The sequence below is a fragment of the Culex pipiens genome, unplaced genomic scaffold, assembly GCF_016801865.2.
Source record: "Culex pipiens pallens isolate TS unplaced genomic scaffold, TS_CPP_V2 Cpp_Un0002, whole genome shotgun sequence".
NCBI lineage: Eukaryota > Metazoa > Arthropoda > Insecta > Diptera > Culicidae > Culex > Culex pipiens.
Window position 1 is genome coordinate 370,123 of NW_026292819.1, and position 22,263 is coordinate 392,385.

A 22,263-nucleotide genomic window follows, 5' to 3' on the forward strand; every position below is an offset into this window, starting at 1 on the left:
TGATACTCATATTGCGAATCATAAAAATATTAGAATTTGCGAGAAAACACGGTATTTTGTGAAAATTTTAGTATTTCATTAAAACAACTCTAAAACAGTGAAAATGTATGAAAAATTTCGAATCGTTTGATACCCAGACGGCAAATTTCAAAATTTGAGTGCTGAGCAGTTTTCCATACAAATTTGGCAGCTGTCCAAAAATGATGTACGAATATTTAAAAATCTGTATCTTTGGAAGGTATTTTTTGATCAATTTGGTGTCTTCGGCAAAGTTGTAGGTATGGATACGGACTTTACTGGAAAAAAATGATACATGGTTAAAAAAAATTGGTGTTTTTTTTATTTAACCGAGTTAGGAATTCTTAAATCAATACTGATTTTTTCAAAAAAAATCGAAATATCGGTCGCAAATTTTTTTCAAAATCATTTTTCGATGTATAATAAAATTGGCAATCAAAAAGTATTTTATTGAAATTTTGATAAATTGCACCGTTTTCAAGTTAAAGCCATTTTCAGGTAACTTTTTTTGAAAATAGTCGCAGTTTTTCATTTTTTTTAATCAGTGCACATGTTTGCTCACTTTCGAAAAAAAAATTTTTGAGCAGCTGAGAAAATTCTCTATATTTTACTTTTGTAAACCTTGTTGATACGATCCTTAGTTGCCGAGATATTGTCATGCAAAGGTTTAAAAACATGAAAATTGATGTTTTCCAAGTCTCACCCAAACAACCCACTATTTTCTAACGTCGATATCTCAGCAACTAATGGTTCGATTTACAATGTTAAAATATGAACCATTCGTGAAGTTTTCCGGTATTTTTTATAAACAATATTTAAAAAAATTAAAAATCAAGACTAACATTTCAAAAGGGCCACATAATCAATATTACGCACTTTTTAAATGTTAGTCTTGGTTTAAAATTTTGAAAAAAATTGTTTTCGAAAAGATCGGAAAATTTCACGAATGTTTCATACTTTAACATTGTAAATCGGACCATTAGTTGCTGGGATATCGACATAAGAAAATGGTGGGTTGTTTCGGTGAGACTTAGAAATCATCAAATTTCATGTTTTTAAACCTTTGCATGGCAATATCTCAGCAACTCTAAGGGTCGTTTCAACAAAGTTCCATAAAGCAAAGTTTAAAGAGTTTTCTCAGCATTTCAAAAGTGGGCAAACATCTGCAAAAATTAAAAAAAAACTGCGGCTATATTCAAAAAAGTCACCTAAAAATGTATTTAACTTGAAAACGGTGCACTTTATCAAAATTTCACTAAAGTACTTTTTGATTGAAATTTTCATTTTACATCAAAAAATGAAGTGGACAAATTTTTGCGACCAATGCTTCGATTTTTTGAAAAAATCAGTATTGATTCAAAAACTTATAACTCGGTCAATGATTTTTTGCACTACCTGGAAATATCTGAAAAGTTGGCATTTGATATCCTCTAAAACATATCAAAAAATAAAACAAAATTAAAAATAGTGTGTTTTTGCAAATCAAGTTAAAGTGACAAAAAGAGAAATTTAAAATCACCCATTTTTTACCGTGTATCATATTTTTTCAGTGTAGTCCATATCCATACCAACAACTTTGCCGAAGACACCAGATCGATCAAAAAATTCTTTCAAAGATACAGATTTTTTGATTTTCATACATCATTTTTGACTAATGATACAAAATTTCTTCTTTGGGCATACCGAAGGTACCAAAAATGTTTCTGCGGGATTTAAAAATATAAAAATTAAAATAGAAGAAAAAACTCGATTTAATATCACCAGAGGTGAAATAGAGCCTTTCTTACAAAATGATGAAACTCCGAGAAATATATTGGTGCAATTATTTTTTCAAAAACATAATCATACCATCCAGTGAGAATTTTACCTAAAGCTTCGAATCTTTTAAGGCTAAACCTCAAATGCCATTTTTTTGTCGCAAGACATTTGAATTTAATTAAGAAAAACATATTGGATTGACATTATTAGAAAAAAAATAACGGTTACTCAGACTATAATGTTAGTCTATGATTAACTTAAAAAAAATATGTATCGCTATTGCACTTTGTCGATCAGTTATGAGAAGCCAGAAAGAACACTTTCACGCGCAGCGTAAAACGCGCAAGCGTAAAAGCGCTGGCGATGAAGCTTCGACTTGACGACTTGTCGAGCGAGAACGAGCCGGGACTTGAATTTGATCTTCAGTATATGATTTTGTATAAATCCAAAAATTTAATAGGAATAAATAGGGTAAAAATAAGACGAAAAACACTAAAATCGCTATATCTCTGGAAATACATTTTGGAAAAGCTTCAAATTTTGGGCCCAAACAGTTTATGGCGCATGTTTTCGAATGGCTTTTTGTTTGAAACTGAATTCTTTAAATTTGATAGTGTTATCTGTAAAATAGTCCAAAAAATACCTCTAAAAATGGCTTTGACCACATTTACTGGTCGAAAATTGTGAATCGAAAAATAAAATGTTCGTCTCCGACCCCACGGCTACAGATCTGGCTTTTAAAAATTGTGGGTTTTACGAGCGGTTTTCCAGTGATGGAAGACACAAATTTTTAAGAGCGGATACAGACATCGGCCATGTATTTCAGAAAAAGAGCTCTCAAAAATCAGATTTTGAGTTCCGGGTTTCGGGCGAAAATTCAATCGAAAGAGCGCATCTAAACCTTCAATTTAGTAATAGGATTTTTTCCTGGGACGAATCCTCGCCGTGCACGATTTTTTTTAGATTTCTGAAAAAAGCGTTTTTCCAAAAGCAAACCTTAAACCTTTCTTTTGTAAGAAAGGCAAAAAGACCGTTTTCGTAGAGAATTGCTGTATTTAAAAAAAAACGGTATTTTTTTTAAATTTTAGTATGTATGCTTTGAAACTTACTACATAATCAAAACATATATTCTAAGCGAATACATTAAAAATTTAACATGATATTGATGAATTAAGGCAATTTAAAAAAAAGATTATAAAAATGAGTTATCGTTCGTTATCGGCGAAAAGATTATCGCTGATACAATTATCGAAATAACGACAGATTATCGTTATCGTCCCGACGATAACGATAACGATTATTGTTATCGTTAGACGATAATATTATCGACGATAATTCTATCGATCAACAATGTTGGTATTAATTAAACAATTCAATCAAATTCGTTTTTTTTTTTGTTATTTTTACATTAGAACTATTTACTATTTATCATTTTCTCGCTAGATTTATCAACATCACCCTCACCCAACAACAGAAGACTTCAATTCAAACAGAAAACAGGTTTTTGTGCATACATTTTCATTCTATTTATTAAATTCATCCCAAAATCGAAGCTTTAAATTAATTTTAAAATTAAATCTCAAAATGATACGTTCCATGTTGGCATTTGTTTCAACATTCTCCTAATCTTTCTCAGAAATATTTCTCCCCAAAGAAAGTGCACTCTTAGCATAACTCACTTGTTGATGAAGCAAACCAAAAAAAAAACGTCCTAATGGTACCACATCGCACAAAGAAAGCCAACCCATTATGTTTGTGGGGATAATGTTTTTTGTTTGCTCAGATCAAGTGACCATCCCTAATCCCTTACGTCTTCTTCTTCACAGTACACACGTTCGCATTGCCAAGTCATGTCCAAGTATCTCGTAAAAAGTACAACAAAGGTACCTCTTCTGTCAGGCGCACTTTCCCTCTCGTAACAATAACAAGAGGGAAAATTCCTCCTTTTATTCACATCAATACTGGACTTGGTCTTTCCTTGATGAAGCAGCTTGTGGTTCTTTTCTTTTTCTTTTTTTTTTTTGCTCTCTGAACCATTACCAAAAACCCCGTACGACCACACTGGAACACACTGGCAGAAGTACTTAATCCTCACTCACCATACCTCTTGAAGCATCCTGGGTATTAGCAAGTTTGCCCTCCTCGACCGTCCACCTTCCTGACTTGCCTTCGATGTCTTCAGGTGGGGTGTTGTTTTTATCTCCAAAGTTAAGGAGTACACGTTGTGACTTATGTTGATTTTTGAAAACTCCTTGGAAAAATCTAAAAATTTACCTCAAAACTATTAAAATTGTTTTAAGTTTGCTTTGGGATTTACGAACTTCACAAATGTCTTCAGCGAGTTAGCGAGAATGTTTTTGAACGATTTCAGGTGAAACTGGGTACTCAATTTGATAAACTTCTTTGCAACCAAGTGTATTGTAGTAGTCAAACGTTCCAGTAACCCCCTTCCCCCTCATTTTACTTGGAACAAACCAAGCCAACAGGAAAACGATGCTGCTCGACGATGTACGACAAGTTCGTTAGAAGTTCAGGATAATGTTTTTTTGGCTTTCTTCGAGCAGTCGAACAAGCACTTTTTCCCTTGAAGAACTCGAACAAAACTCAAAGAGACCATATTAACATGCACGTAAGTGTGTCCAAAACACAAAGACGGTACAGTTTCATGCCTGATAAGAAGCAATCGCATTCAATATTCATTAAGTAACAGGTAAACGAGAATGGTTCGAATGGTTGAAGCGTCACACACTCACAAGCAAGCAAATACACCCACGTGGCATTGTCATTGAGATGTCTCTCGTTTGAAGGTTTTCCCAGCAGAGCAACTGTCTGTTGGAAATGGGTTTTTACGATTAGAATCGGTGGGGAAGAGGGGGGTGGGGGGAGATGTGAAGAGAAGGAAGTCACATTATCAAACATTGGATGCTGCAAACGGTTTGGTTTGGAAATAATGTCAACAGCTTGAGATGTCAGTGCAGTTGAGCAAATATGGTTATGGGGAGAACGTTTCGGGAAAGACAGGGTGACTGTATTTGGCAGAATTTAACTTTACATTATCATTTAGTATCATTGCTTCAAAATCAGAAAGAGGATATGACAAATGAGCTGATACTTGTGTTTAATTTATTTATTTTTTTAAATTAAGTCTTATAAATTTCGTACAAACACAAACCCAAACTCCAATCTCCTGACCCAATCTCACCCCTGATGACGTTAATTTGTAATAAGGCCGATGCAAATATTTTTCAAAGTTTTTGTCCCTCAGCTCTGGTCGGGGTCAAGGAAGGTGGCAAAAAAATAAAAAAAATATATAAATATGGAAATAACAAGCCATTGTTTAGCCATTTGCATGGAAAAAGTGTTTTAAAATGCACTATGCACTAGTTCAATAATCATATTTTTTTAAAAAATTATAGATTTGACGCAAACAAAAAAATCTAGCGTGAAATAAACTTAAACATTGGAAGTTTTCAAAAATTTAAAAGATTTTTAGATCAACTAAAACATGCTAAAAATGATTCTTAACGCAGGGAAACGGAATTTAAATTGATTTCAGTTGATTGTACTTAAATTTCCATTAAAATTTTGAAGTTTTTTTGAAAAAAAATTTTGCTCTCTGATTTTTCGGGCCACTTTGAAGAGAGTGGGGGTAGACAACAAATTTAAATCAAATTTTTAACAGCCGAATTCTTTACATAAAAATTGAGGCACTCAAAACAAAATATTTGAATTTTTAACTTTTTATTAAGTTGTACAAACATTGTTCTACTTTAGCTATCTGTAATAAAATCATTAAAAATCATAATAAATAAAAATAAAATCAATTTTGCAGAAAAGTACTTAAAATTGGTAAAAATATAGTCATCGTAGCATCTATGAGGACCCTAGAAAAGGCGTCATCCATAAAGTATGTCACGCTAAAATCGGCCAAAATTAACCCCCCCTCCCCCCTATGTCACACTTTATCACGCTGGCTCTGACCCCCCCTCAGAAAGTACGTCACGTTTTGTCGGACCCCCCCCCCCCCCTCCGCACTATCTTGTTTTTTGTACAATTTAACACAGTAAAAAAATCATGGTAATATTACATCTGGGAAGGGGTACATCTGGGAAGGGGTACATCTTTTATGTCAGAAAAAGGATGTAATTTTACCTCTGAAAATGAGTAATTTTACCACTTTTCTGGTGTAATGACACTAAATGAGTCTGAATTGAGGTAAATTTACATCAATAAATCTGTAAAATTCAACTTTCAGAAATCACAGATTCGAAATTTACACATTTTTTTACTGTGTGGCATGATTTATAAAAAGGATGATTTTAAAATTCGGAATTCATTCGAAAATGTTTTTAATTTTTACAGGTTGCGTTTGGATTTTTTAAATTTTATTCAATGTTGTAGTGATGAAAATCACCATCACAGTTTTTTGAAGCATAGTAATCTATCATCAAAAACTCTGTTTCATAAAGCCTTGAATCGTGTTTTATTTATGAGTAAAAGTTATCAAACATTACATTTTTAAAGCTATATTTAAAAAAAAAGTTCAATATTAAATAAATAGTCTAGCGTGACGTCACAGTCTCACGTACCCCCCCTCTCCCCCTTGTCACACTTTGTCACACTTGCGACAACCCCCCCTCCCCCCCTAGAGCGTGACGTACTTTATGGATGACGCCAAAATAAGTTGAGAATAAAAAAAGTGTCCTATATGTTTCATTGAAAATATTTTGGATCGGGAAAACGTACTGCAATAATTTTCTAGTACATTGCTAGATAACATCTGTTATCTGAAGTTATCTTGCCGGAAATTATTTTTAAGAACGGAGTTTGAATTTATTCAATTTAAATGATTATTGTAAGTAAAGATTTTCAGAACGAAATTGATGTAGTTTAATTTATTCATAAAAATATTCGCTCAAGTATTTTGAATATAATATAAATTATCCTGCAGCCAGATTTTTTGGCACTAGCTGAAGATATCTTGCTTGTAATGGTTTTTAGAATGGAATTTGTTTTGGTTAATTGATTCATGAAAATATTCAATCAATTATTTTTCCCACAACCGAAATTGTCATGCATCCTATAAAACCAACTGAAGTTATCATGCAGAAAGTTATCTTGCAGATTCGATGATTTTAGAAAAAAAAACATCGCTGCAAGATAACTTCTGAGCAGTTCTCTACGGAATCGGTTTTTTTTCTTTAATTTTAATTTTTGTATTTTTTAATCCGGCTGAAACTTTTTTGGTGCCTTCGGTATGCCCAAAGAAGCCATTTTGCATCATTAGTTTGTCCATATAATTTTCCATACAAATTTGGCAGCTGTTCATACAAAAATGATATGTGAAAATTCAAAAATCTGTATCTTTTGAAGGAATTTTTTGATCGAGTTGGTGTCTTCGGCAAAGTTGTAGGTATGGATATGGACTACACTGAAAAAAAATGATACACTGTAAAAAAATTTTTGGTGATTTTTTATTTAACTTTTTGTCACTAAAACTTGATTTGCAAAAAAACACTATTTTTATTTTTTTTTATTTTTTGATATGCTTTAGAGGACATAAAATGCCAACTTTTCAGAAATTTCCAGAATGGGCCAAAAATCTTTGACCGAGTTATGATTTTTTGAATCAATACTGATTTTTAAAAAAAATCGAAATATCGGTCGCAAAAATTTTTCAACTTCATTTTTTGATGTAAAATCGAATTTGCAATCAAAAAGTACTTTAGTGAAATTTTGATAAAGTGCACCGTTTTCAAGTTAAAGCCATTTTTAGGTAACTTTTTTGAAAATAGTCGCAGTTTTTCATTTTTTAAAATTAGTGCCCATGTTTGCCCACTTTTGAAAAAAATATTTTTGAAAAGCTGAGAAAATTCTCTATATTTTGCTTTATTGAACTTTGTTGATACGACCCATAGTTGCTGAGATATTGCTATGCAAAGGCTAAAAAACAGGAAAATTGATGTTTTCTAAGTCTCACCCAAACAACCCAACATTTTCTAATGTCGATATCTCAGCAACTATAGGTCTGATTTACAATGTCAAAACATGAAACATTCGTGAAATTTTTCGATCTTTTCGAAAAAAATATTTTCAAAAATTTAAAATCAAGACTAACATTTCAAATGGGCGTAAAATTGAATGTTTGGCCCGTTTAAAATGTAAGTCTTGATTTAAAATTTTTGAAAATATTTTTTTCGAAAAGATTGGAAAATTTCACGAATGTTTCATGTTTTAACATTGTAAATCGGACCTATAGTTGCTGAGATATCGACATTAGAAAATGGTGGGTTGTTTGGGTGAGACTTAGCAAACATCAATTTTCCTGTTTTTTAGCCTTTGCATAGCAATATCTCAGCAACTATGGGTCGCATCAACAAAGTTCAATAAAGCAAAATATAGAGAATTTTCTCAGCTTTTCAAAAATATTTTTTTCAAAGGTGGGCAAACATGGGCACTAATTTAAAAAAATGAAAAACTGCGACTATTATCAAAAAAGTTACCTAAAAATGGCTATAACTTGAAAACGGTGCACTTTATCAAAAACTCACTAAGGTACTTTTTGATTGCAAATTCGATTTTACATCGAAAAATGAAGTTGAAAAAATTTTGCGACCGATATTTAGATTTTTTGAAAAAATCAGTATTGATTCAAAAAATCATAACTCTGTCAAAGATTTTTTGCCCATTCTGGAAATTTTTGAAAAGTTGGCATTTTATGTCCTCTAAAACATATCAAAAAATAAAAAAAATTAAAAATAGTGTTTTTTTGCAAATCAAGTTTTAGTGACAAAAAGACAAAATTTTTTTTACCGTGTATCATTTTTTTTCAGTGTAGTCCATATCCATACCTACAACTTTGTCGAAGACACCAACTCGATCACAAAATTCCTTCAAAAGATACAGATTTTTGAATTTTCACTTATCATTTTTGTATGGACAGCTGCCAAATTTGTATGGAAAATTATATGGACAAACTAATGATGCAAAATGGCTTCTTTGGGCATACCGAAGGCACCGAAAAAGTTTCAGCCGGATTAAAAAATACAAAAAAAAATCGAATGACTGAAAACTCAGAGAATTGCTCTTCTGTACTAAAAAGTTATCTTGCTGCGATGTTTTGGAAGTTTTAGTACTTGCAAGATTACTTTTTTAGTACATTGCAAGATAAGTGCATTATCGGATTCTTTCGACAATTTTACACTAACCACAAATAAAATAAGTTTCTAGGTTCCAAGTTTTAATTGTCATTCAAGCAAAAGCAATAATTATGACCATTTTTTTTTTCATTTTCAATAAAAAAATTTCATAGCAAATCTGGTGAATTTATAAACCGGTCTCAATGGTTAAAAAAAAAATCAAGAAAACAGTTTCAAAAGCTTTTTATAAATCAAAATCGAAAAAGGACATTGTGTGACCCAGGCCATTACATGTATAAAAAATATAAATCATGGAAATAGTCGAACCGGTTGAATATTTTTTGAAAAATAAATTGATATCCTATGAATGTCACCTCAGATCACGGTATCTTGTTAATTTAAGTTAAGTTAAGTTAAGTTAAGTTAAGTTAAGTTAAGTTAAGTTAAGTTAAGTTAAGTTAAGTTAAGTTAAGTTAAGTTAAGTTAAGTTAAGTTAAGTTAAGTTAAGTTAAGTTAAGTTAAGTTAAGTTAAGTTAAGTTAAGTTAAGTTAAGTTAAGTTAAGTTAAGTTAAGTTAAGTTAAGTTAAGTTAAGTTAAGTTAAGTTAAGTTAAGTTAAGTTAAGTTAAGTTAAGTTAAGTTAAGTTAAGTTAAGTTAAGTTAAGTTAAGTTAAGTTAAGTTAAGTTAAGTTAAGTTAAGTTAAGTTAAGTTAAGTTAAGTTAAGTTAAGTTAAGTTAAGTTAAGTTAAGTTAAGTTAAGTTAAGTTAAGTTAAGTTAAGTTAAGTTAAGTTAAGTTAAGTTAAGTTAAGTTAAGTTAAGTTAAGTTAAGTTAAGTTAAATTAAGTTAAGTTAAGTTATATTGCAAAAAACTCAGTTAATCGAGTGTGTTTTAAAACATTACAATGAAATCATAGTTTGCTGTAATAGCTTATTACAAGTCTCAATTTGTAATTCAAAGTTACATAAAGATGTAATTGAGGATTATGTAATCTTTAATTACAAATATTTGTAACACTTAAATACAAAACAGCACTAACAATAATGTTTCAAACATCACCAAAAAAAGCTTGTGATATTTCAATCTCGCTAAACGGCCTGTTTGGTAGTTTTTTTCCGATGGAAATTTTCTGTGCAGTCGATACGGATCGGGAAGGTCCATTCTTGGTGAGGGAGCAGTTACGGAAATTGCTTTTCGCAAAATTGATCGACGCCACCAACATCGTCAGCACAGCCGACAACAGTTGGCCAAACTGCGAACAAAACTAAACTTCTTTTTCTTTATAATGTTAAATATTTTTTATTCATTTATAATTATTGTTTAACTGATTGAAAATATGAATATAATACATTTTATCGATAATTTTGCCATACTTCTTGGCTCAATATTTTTTAAATTTGGATTGAAAAATGAATTTCTGGATGAAATTTTTTATTGACAAACGAGAATTATTCAAGTGAAATTTTAATAACGTGCATTGCTTTCTTCTCAAACTAGTTTTTATTGAGGTCCATTCTTGTCTATCTCTTTAGACATATTTTTAAATAGCTGAGATTTCTTACCAATGGTTTTTTTCTGTAATATCAAATAGTTTTCAGTGTATTTCACTTCAATTTTTACTAAAGAATAAAAAAGTTTCTGTCTATGAAAAAAAAATAACATAAAAATATTGAATTTGAAGCACTTTTTATTTTATATCAAGCACAAAGTGAAAACTATTGTTTATAAAATACAAAATAACAATAAAGCCTTTTAAAAAACCCTGAATTGCTACTGGCATTTTCAAACTATGGTTACAAATCTCTAAATTTGAGAAAAGCTTTTTGCAATGGATTGTGCGCATCTCTACTTCAATGAAAATTTTTATTTTCAGCATATTTTTTTAATCCCCATTTTTTTCCATTTTTCTGGACAATTTTGCTGGGGGAAATCAAAAACATTAGATAAATTTGTTTAAGCCGATTCCTAAAATAAAGTATGTTTTATATTAAAATTAAGTTATAGCTTAAATAGGTATTCAAAGCATTCATTTCTTATTAAATGTTTAAAAAACTCTATTTCAATAATTCAGTTCCTTTCAATTATACGAGTTGAAAGAGAAAATAACGCATTTTCAATTGAAAACTTCTCAAATTCACAGTTAAAACTGTTGTGGTTAAACTAGGGGAAATCTACCCATTTTAATCCTAATAAGCGGTCGTGTTTGAATGATGCTGGATAATCTAGAGTCTCCCTTGAATTTTACTAAAACCAAGTACACCAACGAGTAGAGCAAGTTTTTGTGAACATTTCTGTTTATTTTCACTTTCACTAAAAGTTATTCTATTTCTTTACCAAGCATTTAACAAAAAAAAAAATCCCAAGGGTATTCTAATCGAGGCGAATGCATTGGGCCACGCCCATTTTTCTTAGTTCTTTTTTCTTCCAACACTCTGTCGAGTGTTGCCATTTGCGCTGACAGTTCAAACGAACACTCACGAAAAGTGGCATTTATAGGGAAAGTTTCCTGGCATCGCTGGCTGTGCTGCTGGTGGTGTTGACGGCCAGCCTTTGTTCTTTTTTGCCTTCGTCTCTCGCTCGGTTTTCTTCAGCCTTCGATTGGAATGCAAGGTGAAAATTGAAACGTCAAACGACTTGGCGCGTTTGTTTTTTTGATGGCGCTTGCTAATTTATTACATTTTTCGGGATTATTCTTCAAGTGAGTGCCTTACTAATGATCAAAAGAACATGTTGCCGGTAGTTGGAAGCAATTTCATATCTTAAGCGCCGTGAAAAAGTAAGCGAAAGTGAAAAGTTAATTTTGGCTATATTCATTAAGCGTTTGAGGGATTCTCGTGTGTGTCACTGTGTGTGCCAACAAAATGATGAGAAGTGGTCTCGCAAAATACAAATTATGATCAAAAGTGCATTAAATGTGATCTTTTTGGCCAGTAAGTGGCATACATTTGCGTGCTTACTCGAGGTGGTGCTGTAGCTGGTAAGTTTATAGCCCAAATAGTATTTTTGGAGCTTTAATCGAGCATCAAACTCTCCATATGACGAAGATAGGTGTTTGATTGGAAAGGGTAGATTTCCCCTATTAGGTATTTTTGTGCATTTTATTTACAAAAATGCCTGAATTTCATGGAAATTCGCGGAAATTGAGGAATTTCACGAATTTCACGCTGTACTCACTAACCCAAGAAATACCATTGTTGAGTTACTTTTGAAAAGTCGCCACCCTGATTCCAAACGTCCCACTTCCTGACACGGAAACATCACTGAGGCATTTCCCATTCCCCTTCCACTTTTCATCGGCACTGCCAATTGTCGAGTGTTTCAATTTTGTACCCCGAGCAATCTAATGAAATGGGAGCAAACTGAATCGAACATGTGTGTGTGTCGTCCACCAGAGCACCAACAACCATTACAGTCTCAGTCTCGAAGAGGTCCAATAATCGAATTCCGTCTTGTCATTTAGAATGAGTGGAAACTCTGTGGCTTACATTGTTGAAACTGTGTGCTTTTTCCTGTCGTCGCCGGTTCGGTTCTTACTCGAGGGAAATTGATATTTTTTTTCTTCGTTTTGACCGACTTCCAGCAGAAGTATCTAATCTTGGCGGGGACGGGAGATCTGAATTTCCATTCAAGCATTCAATTTTCAATTCAGGTCAATTAGATTGAAAAGCAGCGTCTTACTTTCAGGGCGAAGATCTTGGGAAAATTTGCGAGGGCCAAAAAGTGGGCAGTCTTGAGTGTCTTGACTAATTTTGCTTTTTTTTGTTGAATTGGGAAGAGCTTCTTTTCTGGAAATGAAAACAATTTCCCAAATTGCCTCGGCCTGATACTCTTGTTAAGGCGAGGTTAATTATGCATTCAATGTTACACTGGTTTACATATTTGTTGAAATTATTCTTAAGTTGCTTCTTGGATTATTGGCTGTTGTCTTTTATCAGTACTTGAATGAAATTAATTTTCAAATCAGGACGTTTGGAAGTTTCATACGGAATCTTGTTACTCTGTATCAATTTCACTACTGATTAAAGATTTAGTGAATTTTTGGACAGTTGGAAATCTGGGAACACTGCCTAAAGATATCGGTATATTTTCAAATGAAAAAGTAGAGAGGTTTAATAAAGTTTTTTTCAAAATTTTGTCATCTAGTGTGAAACAGAGCCCCGCGAGATTAGCCCGTCCATTGTCTGTACCTCCACGCCATAGAATTTGGTAATTTTATTACTTCAACCACATGTAGGCACTTTAGAAAATAACCCTCTCCACACCCCTCCTTCCCGGAAAAAAATGGAAATTGAGCACACTCAAAAAAAGAAGCTCCAAAACGACCACAGCAGCAATATCTCCATTAAAATAACGCCATCAGCGCGGCAAATTTCAAGCACCACAAACCATTTGAGGTTCCCAGTGTCTGTGGTGTTCTGGACCGGGAGGGCCATAAAAATTCGTAAAATATAGAATAAAATTAAATATTCGTCAGTTGGTGCTCTCAAGTGCCACCCACCCACCAAAACGCGAAGTCATAAACGAACGGGCACACTAAATTTAACGCCCTTTTTCCCAAATATCAACAATTTGAGCACACACAAACGCTCACATGTCATAGAGGAAAAAGCAAACACACACTAATACTCAGTTGCTTGAAAAAGTCAACTTTCAATTGTTGAAATTTTAAAATTCTATAAATTCAGTTTAAATTTAAAAAATTTCAAATAATTTTTTATAATTTCCCAAATGCAACTGAGTGTTCCCTTGGGAGGACCCTGCGAAGCTTCCGAAATTACCTGTCACCTGGAATTTTTATGACAATTTATCACACTTGGTGCCGCGAGCAGCAGTAAGCCATTTTCCAGGTGCAACTTGTGGCGGTCTGGAAGTTTTCCTAAGCGATGGAAAATTGTGTGTGCTTTTTTTGAGTGCGGGGGGAGTGGGAAGGCATTAACACACATACACCGCGTGGTGCAAACTGCGAAGATTTGCTCGAACTTTATCGCCGTTACTCTTGTGGGGTAACATGCTGGTGCCTGGACTGTTCGTAAAAGTAAAGTGTGGGTAATTGGATAATTTAACTATGGCAATGTTAGATCAGCACGTTAAAAAACCTTACGTTTAAAACATAAAAAAAAATCTACATAATATTTCCAAGAACTGAAACTTAAGGTATTCTTTGTTTTGAATGTGGACAAAAGGAGCAATTCACTATGAAATCGATTTTTTTTCTTCTAAATTTAATTACACATTTGTTATTTTCCATTCACATTTGGCAGCTGTCCAGTGTCCATACAACAATGATAGGGTATGTTATCCATTAGTGGACCCCTTTCCTACAGTGGAGTTCAATAAAATCACAGTTTCAAGCGTGTTGTTGCCTACAAATCTTTTATTTGGCATGTTCGGCATCATTTAAATCAATGTTGACTGATATTCCCTAGAAACATTTTTAAACTTACAGGTTTTATCATGGTTCTGAAAACCCTGATACGGCCAAAATAGGCTTTTATGGCCTACTTAAAACCTAAAATGTTACTTGGGATTGAATTGTCCTTTGTGCCAAAATAAGTGTTTTGAGTTCGACATCTGAAATCAGCCATGGCCACTAACATTTTCACAACAAAACTGCATTTATATTTTATGATTGAATTAACTATTAAATCACTTTTTGGCTGATTATTTAACTTGAGCAAGTCGAAATAATGTAATTTTAAGGAACTTTACTAAAATAAAGCGAAGAACTGCTCATTTTCGAGCAAAAATTAGGGGGGTCCAATATAGGGCAACGAAAATCCAAACTTTTCCAAAAGTGGACCCCTGTTAATTTAACCTTCAAAAATGTAGAAAACTGTGTATTTAAGCAAGAGCTTCTCCTAAACATACAATAAATGCTTGTTGTTATCAACCTAAACGCATACTTTTTTCAATTATGAGTATACATATAGCTGTTTCATGTTAAAAGTACCAAAATGCTAAAGCCGTAAAAATATATAATTAATCAAAACTATAGTCAATTGTACTTAACTTAAGCATCATAATTGTAGTTTGAAATGATATTTTATAATAATAAATCAAGAACAAGACATTTTTTTCAAATAAACATGCGTGGTTTTATGAGCAACTGTAAACAAATCTATTGTTTAGTTTCGGTCAACCATTTATGTAATTAATATGAAAAAATGTGCATCAAAATTACTTTTTTTTTATTATTTTATGTTTACAGTGATTTTTGAAACGTTTTCTCTGATCTTTTTCGGAAATAAATGTTTTTAAATGTCTGTTAGGTTTTTTTGTTGCTTAAAGCCAAATTTGTTAACAAAACATATTTGTTTATGATGAAAAGTGAGCAAAATCCATCTTTTATTCATTATATCTATCATTAGACCTACACCATGCATCAAAACATCAAATATCGGTTAAATTTGGTATAAAAATAACAGTTTGCCTATAGTGGACCCAGGTCCACAATCGGATTATGGACCCGGGTCCACTATAGGAAAAGGGGGTCCATAACAGGCAAAAAAAACTTTTTTTCAAATTGCTATTTTTCTGCTCAAAAACAAATAAACTGATAAAACAAATAGTCAAAATTGTTCAAAAGACTTCAATTTTCATTGTATTGTACAAAGGGTTATGAAAAAGTGCTTAAAATATTGAAAATTTGTGAAAAATGTGCTTCGGCTCTACTAGGGGGTCCACTAATGGTTAAAATACCATATATGAGAATTCAAAAATCGGATTTTTTGATTGATTTGGTATCTTCGGCTAAGTTGTAGGTGTGGATGAGGACTAAACTGAAAAAAAATTTGCGCTTTAATTTTTTTGTGATTTTTAATTTCACTTTTTGTCTTTAAAATTTGATTTTCAAAAACATACTATTTAAATATTTTTTTATGCTTTAGGAGACATTTCCATCAGCTCCAACCTTCCATCGGATGGGGAAGTAAAACGTTGGTCCCGGCTTCAGTCGTTGTTAGGCCGTTAAGTCATTCCAGGGTGTCGTCTCCCTGCTCAAAAGGGCCAAACATTCAATACTACGCCTTTTTGAAATGTTAGTCTTGATTTGTTTCATATTTTAACATTGAAAATCGGACCATTAGTTGCTGAGAAAATGGTGGGTTGTTTAGGTGAGACCTACACACAAAAAAATATTTCCGAACGTTACATCATTTATGATGTAACAATTTTGCACGTCATTAAACATTTAAATTTAAATGCAACTTGATGTAAATTTGCAACAAATTATGCGTAAAAACCTGATTTTACGTGTGATTTAACTGTTTACGTCAAATTTCAAGTTTACATCAACTGAGTATACATGTGATTCATTTTTTCCGTGTCGAGTAAATTCACATATTTTTTTCTGTGTAGAAAACATCAATTTTCCTGTTTATAAATCTTTGCACGGTAATATCTCAGCAACTGAAGGTCGACATAGTTAAAAAAGCAAAATGTAGAAAATTTTCTCAGCTTCTCAGAAATATATTTATTTAAATGGGCAAACATGGGACCTCATTTTAAAAATGAATAACTGAGACTATTTTCAAAAAAGTTACCTAACAATGGCTGTAACTTGAAACCGGCGCACTTTCTCAAAGTTTCATTGAAGTTATTTATGATTGCAAATTCGATTTTAAATCGAAAAATGAAGTTAAAAAACTGTTGCGACTAATATTTCGATTTTTTTTTAAAATCGGTAGTGATTCGAAAATTCAAAATTTCTGAAAAGTAATCATTTGATGTTCCTTGAACGAAAAATAATGGCAATGATGGAACTCTTCACGTTAAAACATTGATTTTAAATAAAAAAATAGTGTTTTTTTCAAATCATGTTTTAATGACAAAAATTTAAATTGAAAATCACCAAATTTGTTTTTACCGTATATCATTTTTTTTTCAGTTTATTCCTTATCCATACCTACAACATCGCCAAAGGCTAACAAAATTTCAGCTTTATTAAAAAATACAAAAATTAAAAGAAAAAGTCGATTTCGGAGAGAATCAAAAGAGACTTCTAAAAATATTTCGATTCATTCTCCATTCTAAGAAATAACCTATTCTTGATTTTCCTCAAAAGTTTGTGAGTTTTTTTCATTCTTTCAATCATGACCAGATCTTTTTCCAATCTTAAAAAACAAACTATTCCACGGTCATCACTACTTTCAAAAGTGTCTTATAGGAAATTTTCTCAGCTTTCCAATGCTTCTAAGAGCGAAATGTTTCATCGGGAAATTTCTGAGATATCTCTATTTGAATTTTTTTCTTTTAAAATCCTTGATCATTTATTGGAAACTTTTAAATAACAGTCCAGGAAACTTGTCAAATGATGTGTTTCATGTGTATTTTACTGACCAAAATGTGCAAAATAAGACAAGAAACAACTTTGTAGAATGTTGCAAACCGGTAAACATTTTGGAAATTTAGTTTTAACCGAATTTTTGAATATGTGGGATTTATTCAAACAATAAAATAATAAAACCGAATTGAAATATTATTTTAACAAGAACAAATAGGTAATTACATAATTGTTGTATACAAATAACACCGGTCTGCTCTGATTCAGCTTGGAATTAGCTGATACAACCGAAATTTCTACAGGTTTGAGATTGATAGGGTATTACGAGATTTTTATGAATAAATATCATATTTCCTTAATCAAACATTAACTAGTTGCATGGATACAAAACATTTTTTATACTCGAAATTATACAGCAAATTACTGTTGCTAGATTTGGGAGAAATACTTTTCATTAGTATGAAATGATTTTTCAGTTTTTTTTTTGTATTAAATGATCAAGGAATTAGCAATATTTTAAAAGTTTATCAGACTCTCATCTTCAATCTCATCATAAAAAAATATATATGTCTTGATTTTTGTTAAAATAGTTTGGAAAGATAGTTCCTATTAGATTTTTTTTTAGTTAACATACTATTTAATTTTTGTTCAATCAAAAATAAATGTTTGTGACGGTGTTTTCAGAATTCTGAATTGGAAGACTCGAGTTTTATTGCTACTTTTAAGTGCATTTTCCACAGAAAACATTTTATAAAATTTTATCTTTATTTATACTCATGAAAATATGACTTTTAAAGCTTGCCACAGTAATATGTAGTACATTTTCGATTTCAAATCATATTTGTATTTATGTTCCTGGTTAATGTTTGCTTAAGAAAATATCAAATTTATTCATTAAAATTCAATAATACCATTAACAATCACAAACCTGCCAAAGTTTCGGTTGAACAAGCTAAATCAGAGTAGACACGTGATATTTGTACACAAAAAATATGTAATTTTCAAATAATTCTTGTAAAAAATACATTTTTACACTGTTTTATGATTTTAATTTCTGAATAAATCCCATATATTCAAAAATTTAGACAAACACAATTTTCAAATTGTTTAGCGGTTTGCAACCTTCTACAAAGTTGTTTCTTGTCTTACTCATCAAAATGTGCAAACATTTTGATGAGTAAATGACTCATGGAACACATCATTTGATAAGTTTTCTGAACTGTTAGTATAAAGTTTCCAATAAATAATAAAGGAATTTAAAACCAAAAAACTTAAAATAGAGATATCTCAGAAATTTCCCGATGAAACATTTCGCTCTTAGAAGCATTAGAAAGCTGCGAGAATTTCCTGTAAGACACATTTGAAAGTGGCGATGACTATTTTTTCCTGATAAGGTTGTTCTATAAAACACGCCGTGATTTTAAGGGGTTTCATACATAAAAATCAACAAAAAAAAAGTCAGAGGCTGGTGTGAGCACACACTTATTTTTATTTAAAATCTGTTTGCAGAGCCATTGCCGAGGTATAGCTATTTGAAGTTAGCAGTTTCAAAAAACGGGTGCCACGATATCTTAACGCAAAAAATCGGGCTACGTCATGCACACGGAATATGTCTTGGGAGTCTTCACCTCAATTTTCAGCCAATTTGGTCCATCCCATCTCGAGATATCGTGGCACCCGTAATTTAACTCAGTGTTCAGAGAAAAACGCTCACAAAGTTTGACAGTTCGCTTTGCGCGTGGCATTTTTTTAGCTTAAATCGTCTCTAACTCAATTTGATCATGAAATATCTTCATGAATCTTTCAGGATTGATAGAAAGTCATCTTTTTAGTGAATTCAATAAATTTTCCATAATATGAAATTTTGTGATTTCTTACATGTTTGTAACCCCTTAATTTAAACAACCGGTTTTTGATTGTCCTTATATATTTATATAAAAAACTCCCATTCTTTTAAACATAAGCAGATCTCTTAAAAAATTCTGCCTTCTAAAATATGTTTTTTCCATTCTTTAGAAAGAAACTTTTTTTTTATGGTTATATTGCTCAATTCCCACTAACTCGGACTTCGCACTAAATTATTGCTACTGATCGCACTATTGCGACTTGTCAGACTGGCTTGAGAAGTTTTGAATTTCCTCAAAAATGATCAAAGCGAGCCGAGGTTAATCGCTTGTTTTCCAGCTGTCACTCGCAGTTTTGAAGTGCGAAAGTCCAGTTTGGTGGAAACTGCGACTGGAAATGTAAATAAACAACGAGCGGTTGCCTAGTTTTGTGAATTCTTGTTGTAAAAAGTGCGAGAGAAAACTGCGGACAAAATCCAAGTTACAGTGAAAAAATCAATAATATTTTTGGAAATTTTTCCATTCTTTCAAACATGAGCACTGCCCCATGGTCGCATAATGGTCCCATTTGCAGTTTCATCGCTTTTGAGCTATTGATGCTGTTTGGTTCAAAATCGTCTGCCCTTTCAGAAAAGCCTTCAACATCCAGTTTTTTTCTCTGTCTGAGTAATCTACCCCTTAACCCTTTAGTACCCAACCCCGGCTTTAGACGGGCTTCGATTTAAAAAAATCGCCAAAAATCCATTTTTCAACCAATTTTTGATCTTAAAAAACCATTGGAATAAAGAACTATTAAAATTTTAGAAAAAATATGGGTTAGAAGTTTTACTTGTTTTATGTGACTTTGCCAATGGTTTTAAAAATCAACTTCAGCTGTGTTTTGCCTTCCTCACTGAGGTAAGGCTATAGTCCTGCTCTGAAAATGAACTTTTTATTAAAAGCTCCTAGACCCACCTTCATGTATATATATCGACTCAGAATCGAAAACTGAACAAATGTCTCTGTGTGTGTATGTGTGTGTGTATGTGTGTGTGTATGTATGTATGTGACCAAAATTCTCACTGAGTTTTCTCAGCTCTGGCTGAACCGATTTTGATCGAACCAGTTGCATTCGACTTGGTTTAAGGTCCCATACATCGCTATTGAATTGTTTGAAGTTTCGATTAGTAGTTCAAAAGTTATGTATAAAAACGTGTTTTCGCAAATATCCGGATCTCAATTATATGCACGTAAATGATGTCCGGATCCATCATCCGACCCATCGTTGGTTAGGTAATTGAAAGGCCTTTCCAATGAGTCCAGAACACTGAATATCTGGCAACCCTGTCTCGAGTTATGACCACTTAAGTGATATTTATGTACTTTTTTGAAGCCGGATCTCACCTAAATGTATGTAAACTATGTCCGGATCCATCATCCGACCCATCGTTGGTTAGGTAATTAAAAGGCCTTTCCAATGAGTCCAAAACATTGAAGATCTGGCAACCCTGTCTCGAGTTATTACCACATTAGTTATATCTGTGTTTTTTTCTTGAACTAAAAAAGCTTAAATGTGTGTCCAAACCACTCATATTACCCATTTTTGATAAAAAGTGAGGAAGGCATCAACCACATAGGTGGATTAGGTTAGTTTTTTTATTGATATTTCCTATATTTTAAGTAAAAAGAAGTATGCAGTAATTTTTCTTGTGTTCTAGACTATGCCTCTACGAATTTTTGTTATAATTTAAATGATAATGATGCCATGTTAGAGCAGAAATTGTGAATAACAAGCAACAAATTAAAAAAGTGACTTTAAAAATATGAAAAATTAGATAGGCAAAATGTGATGATAGGAGGTGGTAGAGTAGGCCAGTCATTATAAACAAAAAACATAAACTAAACAAGATAAATGCGAATGAAAAGCAAATACAAAAAATGAAACAAGAAAAACATAAAACAAGAGAAGTAAATTTTTCGTAGAACAAAAGTTGCTCCTGAACACGGAAAAAATAAAAAAAATCGAAAACCAATTGGGCAGTAGAGGGTTAACCCCCGTCAGTGGGGGTGGCTATGGGTCCTTAAACAATAAACCTATCGCAATTTCTTATTAACAAAAACAATTCAAATAACATGAAAAATCTATTAACGTTGACCTTTCAAAAAAAAAACAGTAAGAAGTTTCAAAAACCCAGCCTAACATTTGAAAAGGTCGTATGAAATTTTAAAATGCCGTTTTCACGGTGTCGGGACATATTTTTATCGGATTCCTCGGAAAATTTTACATAACATTCTGAAAAATGGGAGGAGTTTATTAACAGGAATTTGAGATATGATTTTGTGAAAATAAAAACCGTGTTCTTCGACACGCCACGCCACACACGCCACACACGCCATAAATGGGAAAATGGCGAAAACGGGACAAAATCACTTTTTTCACTAAAGCTGTTCCAATTTTTTGGAACACCCTAACTCGGCGTAGGTCACCCTAATAGCCGGACAAAAAGGTACGGGTCTAACTATTTCGGCCTGGGAATTCCCAGAAAATTTTGAGCCCGATCACTTTTGTTTTTTTTTCATGCTGTTTTCGTAGGGAATTGCTGCATTGATATCACTGACCTACAAGAATTGACAAAAATAACATCTGGAGTTTTTTTTGAAAAGGACCAATAAACCAAATTTTCAGTTTTTGCTTTTTGGGTGTTTTTTTTATACCTTTGACTCAAGGCGGTTCTAAAAACACCCAAAAAGCAAAAACTGGAAATTTGGTTTATTGGACCTTTTCAAAAAAAAACTCCAGACATGAACTTTGGGATCCCCGGAAACACGTGCAGAAAAAAATCAATTTGTTACAAAAAAAAACCAAAATCTGAATGATTACAATTTGTTTAGCAGTCAGGGGATCATCCATAAACCACGTGGACACTGGGGGTATGGTGATTGTTCACGATACATGCAAAAAAGTTTTTTTGTATAGACAATTGTTCACGAGGGGGGAGGTCCCAGATTCTAAAAAAAGTGGCCACGTGGTTTATGGATGGTCCCCAGTTCGTTTTTTGAAATATCAAATGCAATGATTTCCGAAATAAGACACACAGACTTTTCTTGAATTTGCACAAGGGGTCTAAATTTTCGAAAAATAATGGGTTATATGTGGTGTATGGTCCTTACTTAAAATCACCCATACGACACATTTGTTCACAATAAAACTCCGGAAATGTCCTTATCTCGGTCACAATGCAACAAC

At 32.4% G+C, this 22,263-nt stretch overlaps 1 protein-coding gene across 2 annotated transcripts in view; it reads left to right on the top strand.

Moving 5' to 3' along the window:
* Positions 1-22,263, top strand: part of LOC120417435 (furin-like protease 2) — a 128,375-nt gene that overhangs the window by 91,445 nt on the left and 14,667 nt on the right. The gene's annotated exons all lie outside the window — the stretch shown is intronic.